The following is a 7,486-nucleotide window of genomic DNA, read 5'->3' on the forward strand; positions in this document are numbered from 1 at the left end:
GATCAAAAGCAAAAAATGGTTGCAGTTTGTCCACTGTTTAAGCAGAGGTGATTTCTGCTCATCCAACATTGGATATTCAAATCTGAATACTAGTATAAATGTAGTGCTGGGTACTATTTGCATACATTTGGTCTGTGTATTTTGGATGGTAAGAGAAAAAAAAAGTGAAATCACCATAGTTCTCTCAGACCATAGGACTGCTCTCTAGTAAAAGAGATGACTGAGAGTGGTTTAACCTGAGGGTTGCCACACCTCAAGTGAGAGAAGTTGAGAGAGTCTTTCATGGTAACCTCAGCCGCTCCAGCAATTAAGCCTATGCTGCTGGCATCACACTGCATCACAAACTGGCTGTCCAGCCAACTGAGCTAAATGATTCATCACCAAGAGACACCATATAAATTGAAACAGGAGGCTGCAAAGCATGGATCCTTGACAAACTCCAGACTTAACAGTAAGCATGCAGGAAGCTAAGTAATTGAGGAGTTCACCTCCTTAATATTGGATCAATTAGAATGGACCCAGCTGTGACGGTAGCCTCATTTGGCTGAATGTGAAAGGATAGTCAATGGCAGTTTACACCACCAACCTAATCAGAAGGCTGGCACCTTGCCAGTCTTTGTTGTCCTACCACAAGGACGAACAGCTGAGACAGCTGGAATGTAAGAGCATCTCAAGGAGGCTCCTTCAAGGGATGAACATTGTTAAAATTTTTTAAAAGTTAAAAGCAGATAGGGTGATTGATTCCCTCTATGGGCTGTTCTACCTTGAACTTCTATGGCTCAATTTTAAGTTACAGGGAGGATGTTTCCATGCAGCTGACTTTGTGGTGATCGAGCTCTTTGGAGCATCAGAGGATATTTGTAATGAGTGGAATGCCACAGGTCAGGAGGCAGGGGAATCGCTCTCAATAGGGCCTTTAATTATTCAAATTGGAAATTCACCTTATTGAGTTAATAGTTGATACACTGCCATTGGGAAATATTTCTGATGGTAAAATTGAATTGAGGCAATCATCCTGACTTGACTCCCTGCTATTAAATATACAAAGTCCTGAGGAGTTTTCACAGTGTAGATGTGGAAAGGATGTTTCTTCATAGGGGAGAATCTAAAACTAAGGATGACAGTTAAAAATAAGGAGTCACTCATTGAAAACAAAGATGAGGCGATCATAGAAGGTCTTCTTTGAACTTTTGTGCTGAAAAGTGGAAGCAGAGTCTTTGAATATTTTTAAGGCAGAGATGGATAGATTCTTGGTAAGCAAGACATGAGAGGTCATCAAGGATTAACAGGAGTGCAGATTTGAGGTTACAGATCAGCCATAATTTTTGTTTATGGAGAAGCTCAAATGGCCAAATGGCCTACTCATGCTCCTTGTTTGCACACATGTTCGCATTTTCCAATACAACCTCCCCCCTCAAGCAAAACCTCACTGCTATAAAATGCGAACTGGTCAGTTCACACATGGTTGTTTGGAGACCTTGCTGGGTTTGGCTGCCACATGTGTCAACAAAAATAAAATGACCCCTTAGTTCCAACTTGCTTTGGCTATAAAGTTGTGCCGAAGACATGAAATGTCCATTTACTAATGTCAATAATTATGAATGTTAAAGCTAATAATATCACTCCATGGGAGCAAATCTCTCAAACAGCATAAAGGTGACCGTGAGATCTGCTAGTTAGACTACTCACACTTTAAAACCAATCTGTAAACTGGCATTAATTTTTAGTACCATTCTTTAGAGGGAGATATTGTGAAATTATACCATTATAGGGAATATTGTCTGCAAAAACCCTCCCAAAATGTTTGCCTAGCATAAGATTTCAACAATTTCTATAAGGCTATTTAATATTGAAGGAGCAGGCATCTGTAAATAATCTTACAATGTTATGAAAGATTCCAACTTACAGCAACACTTCATACTCCATGGATCCCTTTTCTGATATATTCTTAAAATCAAGTATTGCAACAAAATCAAAATACTGACGCATTTTTAGCAATTTCGGTTTTGTTACTGTCATCCTATGTACACTTCCTCTACTTAAACCTTCTATTCTTATCAGCTGTCATCCCTATTAATCATATAATGCTCACTGTTTGCCATTACAATGGGAATCAATTACATTGACTGGACAAGGGCTGTGAAAGTGACAACAAAATAGGCATGGATAAAAAGCTGAAATTCTAGCAAAGCCAAAAATTAAAATGCAAAGTCAAGCTGACAACTTAGTAATTTAATACATTTTACATCAAGAAGCTATGTAATAAAATTTGGAAATGAAACATATTATACTTAAATGAAACAGTTTTAATATCAAGTGCAGCTCTCAGCATTAGCACTTTAACAGGTCATTCAAAGAATGCAACACTTGTCATGGACTAAATCACTTTGCGGTTCAAGCATAGAGCTATGCTGAATTGCATGGCAAGATCAAACTGTTCTGGGACTGGAAATGGGCAAATGTTACTGATTTAGATAAAGAATGTTTTGCTTACAGCACGGATGTAACAGAGTGCAAACTCATTCAACAGGAAAAAGTACAATCAATTGGTGGCTTTTTTTAGAACCAATAATTTGAATCTCTATCTATGGGAGAACCAACTTTCCATATTTCCCGGTCTTGAAATGACAATGTAACACTGCTCCAATTCAGTGTTAAAAGCATGACTAATGGGCAAAATTGCTGAACACAGGAATGAACTTCAAGAACACATGGCTGAGGTTTTGTAATTTGCAATATTCTGGCTTCTGTCAAGCGCATAATGTAACACAGAAGGTCCATCAAACTAGAATGTGTTAAAGGACAGGTTTTCTAATATTGTTACCACCAGGTTTTGTCAAAACCAGACACTAAATTATAGTATTAAAGCTCAGGTTTTGAATCAAGAAATTTTCCATTTTGCAAACACATGCATGCGTGAACATATCATCTCCACCATGCTAACAACATTAAACCTACATTCCCAACTTTGTAATACGAACACATACTCAACATACAAGACAGCACAATAATCATTTTCACCAGACGTGTACGGAATAGTTCAAGTCAAAAGGTGCCAAGAAGTAGCGAGCGGCAAAAAAAGCTTTGCTGTTAAGATTAATTTTCATGATTTCAGTAAGCCTGAGTGCATTTCATTTTGCAGGCCCTACCATCTCCTCTACGATTGAATACTCATTCAACAGACAATTAAAATTGAATTATGATGATTGTGTCTTGGTGTAGTGTTGGCGGATAGTTTGCATCCGAAGTGCCAACTTGTAACAAAGGCTTCATACAGTATACGTTTGATCTCAGGTTGTTCTTCATTTGGAGGAAACACATTTTTACTTTCCTTCATTCAATCAAATGTTTGATATATTTCTATGCAACTCCTCTATTTAAATCAATAGTCTATTTAAATTATTCATAGTTAGAGCATGCAAACAACTTATATAGCCAAAGTAAAGAAGCATCAGTTGGGAACCTTGTTTCAGTTTAACTTTAAAGTATAGAAGGAGCAGATTTGTTACTTTCTATATTCTCATGATGAATAAACAAGTCTAGTTACTGAAAACCATTAGAGATAGTAGGAACTGCCAATGCTGGAGAATCTGAGATAACACGACGTGAAGCTGAATGAACACAGCAGGCCAAGCAGCATTAGAGCAGCAGGAAATTGACGTTTCAGGTCGAGACCATTCTTCAGAAATGGGGGAGGGGGAAGTGGATTCTGAAAAACAAAAGGGAGAGGGGGGGAGGCAGATAGGATGAAAGGAGATAGACAAGTCAAAGAGGCAGGGTTAGAGCCAGTGAAGGTGAATGTAGGTGGGGAGTTAGGGAGAGGATAGGCCGGCCCGGGGAGGATGGACAGGTCAAGGAGACGGGATGAGGTTAGTGGGTAGGAGATGGGGGTGGGGCTCGAGGTGCGAGGAATGGTTAGGGAGGCGTGGAGTGGCTGGGCTGGTTATGGGATGTGGTCAGGGGAGGGGAGATTTTGAAGCTTCTGAAGTCCACATTGATACCAATTGAACTGTAGATTTCTGAAGCGAAATATGAGATGCAGTTCCTGCAACTTTCAGGTGGCGTTATTGTGTCAATGCAGGAGGCCCAGGATGGACATGTCATCCGAGGAGTTGGGTGGGGCGTGCAGGTGAAATGGTTTGCGACTGGGAGGTGTAATTGTTTGTTGCGAACTGAGCGTAGGTGTTCCGCAAAGCAGTCCCCAACCCTCCACTCGATTTTCCCAATGTAGAGGAGGCCACAACTGGAAAAGTGGATACAGTATATCACATTAACAAATGTGCAGGTGAACATCTGTTTGACACGGTAGGTCTTCTTAGGGCCTGGGATAGGGGCAGGTATAGCTCTTGCTTTCAGTTGCAGGAAAAAGTGCCGGGGTGGTGGAGCTGGAGGGGAGTGTGGAGTGGACAAGGGAGTCACTGAGAGAGCGGTCCCTCCGGAAAGCACATAAGGGTGGGGAGGGAGAAATGTCTTTAGTAGTGGGGTCAGATTGCCAATGGCGGAAATGTCAGAGGATGATGCGTTGGATTTGGAGGTTGAGGGGGTGGTATGTGAGAACAAGGGGGGATTCTGTTTTGGTTATTATTGGGGGTAGGGGGGATGAGGGATGAGTTGCGGGAAAGGCGGGAGACACGGTCGAGGGCATTTTCGATCACTGTGGAGGGGAAGTTGTGGTCCTTGCAAAAAAAAAGGACATCTGAGATGTTCTGGAGTGGAATGCCTCATCTCAGGAGCAGATGCGGTGGAGGCGAAGGAATTGGGAATAGCAGATGGCTTTTTTACAGGACGGTGGGTGAGAGGATGAGTACTCTAGGTAGTTTTGGGAGTCAGTAGGCTTAAAATAGATGTCAGTTTCCAGGTGGATGCCAGAGATGGAGACAGAGAGGTCCAGGAAGGAGAGAGAGGTCTCAGAGATTGTCCAGGTGAACTTTACATTGGAGTGGAAGGTGTTAGTGAAGTGGATGAACTGTTCGAGGTCCTCGTGGGACCCCTTTGCCTGTCCGTGGGCCATGGGCATCCACTTGGGCCCAAGCTATGCCTCGCCTCTTTGTAGGATACATGGGACAATCCCTCTTGCAAAGCTACTCTGGTCCTATACCCTATCTCTTCCTCCGTTACATTGATGACTGTTTCGGCACCACCCTGTGTTCCCATGAGGAGCTCGAACAGTTCATTCACTTCACTAGCACCGTCCATTCCAACCTTAAGTTCACCTGGGCCATCTCCAAGACCGCTCTCTCATTCCTGGACCTTTCTGTCTCCATCTCTGGCATCCACCTGGAAACGTACATCCATTTTAAGCCTACCAACTCCCACACTACATAAGTTCTCACACACCTTCCTGTAAAAAGGCCATCCCCATTCACAATTCCTTCGCCTCAGCTGCATCTGCTCCCGAGTTGAGGCATTCCACTCCAAAACATCCCAGATGTCCTCTTTTTTCAAGGACCACAATTTCCCCTCCACAGTAATCAAAAATGCCCTCGACCGTGTCTCCCGCCTTTCCCACAACTCATCCCTCGCACCCTCTACCCGCAATAATACCCAAAACAAAATCCCCCTCGTCCTCATGCACCACCCCCTCAACCTCCAAATCCAACACATCATCCTCTGACATTTCCGCCATTGGCAATCTGACCCCACTACTAAAGACATTTCTGCCTCCCCACCCTTAGGTGCTTTCCGGAGGGACCACGCTCTCAGTGATTCCCTTGTTCGCTCCACACTCCCCTCCAGATCCACCACCCCCGGCACTTTTCCCTGCAACTGAAAGCAAGTGTTACACCTGCCCCTATACCTCTCCCCTCTCCCCCATCCCAGGCCCTAAGAAGACCTACCATGTCAAACAGATGTTCACCTGCACGTCTGTTGATGTGATATACTGTATCCGCTGTTCCCATTGTGGCCTCATCTACATTGGGGAAAGCAAGCGGAGGCTTGGGGACCGCTTTACAGAACACTTACACTCAGATAGGAACAAAAAACACCACCCAGTTGTGAACCATTTCAACTCCCCATCCCCTACTCCTCGGACGATATGTCCATTCTGGGCCTCCTGCCTTGCCACAATGATGCCATGCGAAAAAGGCAGGAACAGCATCTCGTATTTCGCTTGGGAACCCTGCAGCCCAAGGGTATCAATGTGGACTTCACAAGTTTCAAAATCTCCCCTCCCCCCACCGCATCCCACAACCAGCCCAGCTACACCCTGCCTTCCTAACCATTTCTCCCACCTCAAGCCTCACTCCCATCTCCCACCCACTAACCACATCCCACCTCTTTGACCAGTCAGTCTTCCCTGGACTGACCTATCCCCTCCCTAACTCCCCACCTACATTCACTTTCACTGGCTCTAACCCCACCTCTTTGACCTGTCTGTCTCCTCTCACCCTATCTTCTTCTTTATCTATCTTGTATCTGCCTCCCCCTCTCTCCCTATTTATTTCAGAATCCCCTTCCCCTCCCCCATTTCTGAAGAAGGGTCTCAACCCGAAACGTCAACTTTCATGCTCCTCCGATGCTGCTTGGCCTGCTGTGTTCATCCAGCTTCACACCTTGTTATCTTAGTTATTGAAAATCTACTGTTTGCCCTTCTGCCTGGAATTTAACGGTTCAATGTTGAATAAATATACAGCCTAAGTCACAGATCTATTAAGCATTTATTGTTCTGCTTTCCAAAGCTAAGGTGGCATGTTGGCATCCAATAAACCCAAAATTGAAACAAGAGAATGTCTATTCAACCTGCAGCTGATACATTTGTCTAGACATTGTGAAAATAAATGCACCCTCCAGTTTAGGAAGGCAACGAATCATGTACAGGTCTGGCTTATGGTATTGAAATTTATAAAATATCTAAAAAGGACAATTTGCTGGCTTTGTGCCTGTTGTCTGAAACTTCTCCCAAAAGGAAATATGGTGAAAAAAAATGTGAAAATATCCTAGATGAATTTCCAACTACTTTAATGAACAGTTACAGAATCTTCACAATGCATACCTGATTTGATCATATGCACTTCAGTAGGGTGGGGTTCCTGAGAGTTGTGGTAAGTGAGAAAATTTACGCACTGGGATTTTTTAAAAAATTGTTACATTACAGCATCTAGTGTATTAGCAATTGCATATCTTTGGAAATAAGAACTCTGTGACAGGCAGGAATAGTGCTGCAACTGCCCAAAGTCTAATCTTCGCAAATCCATGTACCAGACTGCAGTAGTTCAGATGGTGTAGGATAGACTGCAATAAAGCATTTCATTGGTGCCAGAGTCCGTATTGCTTGCTTCAATTTCTTCCCCTCTGCACAGCTATAGAAATAACACACAACCACGGATCCAGGTAAATTCTTCAAAATCAAAGAAAAACTGCATTCAAATTAAACACATTTTCCCTGCAATGATTGTTTTTATTTAATATAGTACTACTTTTCAAAATTATGATAATTCCTTGAAGTGCAGATAACATCTTGCAAGAATATGTACCGCAGCTTCAA

The sequence above is a fragment of the Stegostoma tigrinum genome, chromosome 21, assembly GCF_030684315.1.
Source record: "Stegostoma tigrinum isolate sSteTig4 chromosome 21, sSteTig4.hap1, whole genome shotgun sequence".
Classification (NCBI taxonomy): domain Eukaryota; kingdom Metazoa; phylum Chordata; class Chondrichthyes; order Orectolobiformes; family Stegostomatidae; genus Stegostoma; species Stegostoma tigrinum.